The following is a 1,967-nucleotide window of genomic DNA, read 5'->3' as shown; positions in this document are numbered from 1 at the left end:
AAAATGTATTTAGAAATAAATAAGCCAGGCCAGGCACGGTGGCTCACACCTGTAATCCCAGCACTTTGGGAGGCCAAGGCAGGCGGATCATGAGGTCAAGAGATCAAGACCATCTTGGCCAACATGGTGAAACCCTGTCTCTACTAAAAACACAAAAAAGTTAGCTTGGTGTGGTGGCATGTGCCTGTAGTCCCAGCTACTCGGGAGGCTGAGGCAAGAGAATCGCTTGAACCTGGAGGCAGAGGTTGCAGTGAGCCAAGATCGAGCCATTGCACTCCGGCCTGGGCAACAGAGTGAGACTCCTCGAAAAAAGAAGAAGGAAAAAAAAAAAAGGAAAAGAAATAAATAAGCCAGAGGCCAGGCACGGTGGCTCACACCAGTAATCTCAGCACTTTGGGAGGCCAAGGCAGGCAGATCACCTGAGATCTGGAGTTTGAGACCAGCCTGGCCAACATGGTGAAACCCCATCTCTACTAAAAATACAAAAAATTCGCCGGGCATTAATCCCAGCTACTTGGGAGGCTAAGACAGGAGAATCGCTTGAACCTGGGAGACGGAGGTTGCGGCCAAGATCGAGCCACTGTACTCCAGCCTGGGCAACAAGAGCGAAACTCCGTCTCGAAAGAAAGCAAGAAGGAAGGGAGGTGGGGAGGGAAATAAGCCAGAATGACCGTCTACTATCAATGTTAATTTATTTTAAAATCTTAAAATTGAAAGTATAGTAAGTGCATAATCACAAAATATAAGAAGGACCCTCAAAAAGAAATTTAACTTTGTGATACTCTTTTTTCCTTTATTGCTAAGAATCCACAAAAATATCTCATTATAGATAAGCACCATCTGCAGACTGGCTGCATCAGAATCACCTGGGGAGCTTTTAAAAAAGATAGAATCCCAGACAGAGCCATCACCAGGACAGGATAGGGACTCCAGAAATAGACCCAAATACATGTGGGAATTGAGTATATGCTAGAGGTGGCATTTCAAATCAGTAGGGGGAAGACAGATTATTCAATATGGTGTTGGTTCAACTGGCTAGCCACTTGGAAAAAAATAAAGCTGTATCTCTACCTCATTCCCATCACTAAAATAAACTCCAGATGGATAAAACACATAACTTTAAAAAACACACTCTAAAATGACTAGAAGAGAATATGAGATGTTTTCCTTTTATAATCTGGAAGTAGAAACTGCCTTTAACCACCATTAACTGCATACTTACTCACTATCCAACTTCGTGTTGTGGCTACAGATGGGGACAAATGGGAGGTTCCTACTCTCCAACTCCTGTAACCCCAGCTACTCAGGAGGCTGAGGCAGGAGAATTCCTGGAACTCAGGAGGCAGAGGTTGCAGTGAGCCGAGATCACGCCATTGAACTCCAGCCTGGGCAACAAAAGCAAAACTCTATCTCAAAAAAAAAAAAAAAGATTTCACTGACCATTAATAATAATTTGAAAATCTGCTGCTTTTCTTTTCTTTTTTGACACAATCTCAGTTTGTTGCCCAGGCTGGAGTGCCGTGGCATGATCTTGGCTCACTGCAAACTCCATCTCCTGGGTTCAAGCAATTCTCCTGCCTCAGCCTCTCAAGTAACTGGGATTACAGGCATGCACCACCACACCTGGCTATTTTGTACTTTTAGTAGAGACGGGGCTTCACCTTGTTGGTCAGGCTGGTCTTTTTTTTTTTTTTTTTTTACACGTTCAGAGAAACTTCTCTAGTAACAAACTATAGAAATGATCCCTGAAAGTATAGTCTCGGTCAGGCTGGTCTTGAACTCCTGACCGCAAGTGATCCACCAGCCTCAGCCTCCCAAAGTGCTGAGATTATAGGCCTGAGCCACTGTACCTGGACTCCTTTGCTTTTTAAGAATCTAGTGAGAAAAGCACTCCCAGGCACAGCACAAAGTCTTAGGGCCATTATGAAAAACATCAATAAACTGATTGTGATAGTGCGCACCTGTAG

General features: G+C 44.1%; 1 pseudogene; it reads right to left on the bottom strand.

The window, feature by feature from the left end:
* Positions 1-1,669: 1,669 nt before the first annotated feature.
* LOC119473110 lies at positions 1,670-1,761 on the bottom strand (annotated as a pseudogene).
* Between the last annotated feature and the right edge of the window lie 206 nt (positions 1,762-1,967).

Source organism: Cebus imitator, unplaced genomic scaffold (genome assembly GCF_001604975.1).
Source record: "Cebus imitator isolate Cc_AM_T3 unplaced genomic scaffold, Cebus_imitator-1.0 Scaffold132, whole genome shotgun sequence".
In the NCBI taxonomy this organism is placed as follows: domain Eukaryota; kingdom Metazoa; phylum Chordata; class Mammalia; order Primates; family Cebidae; genus Cebus; species Cebus imitator.
Note: the sequence above shows the minus strand (reverse complement) of the source record. Positions and strands in the feature narration are given on the sequence as shown.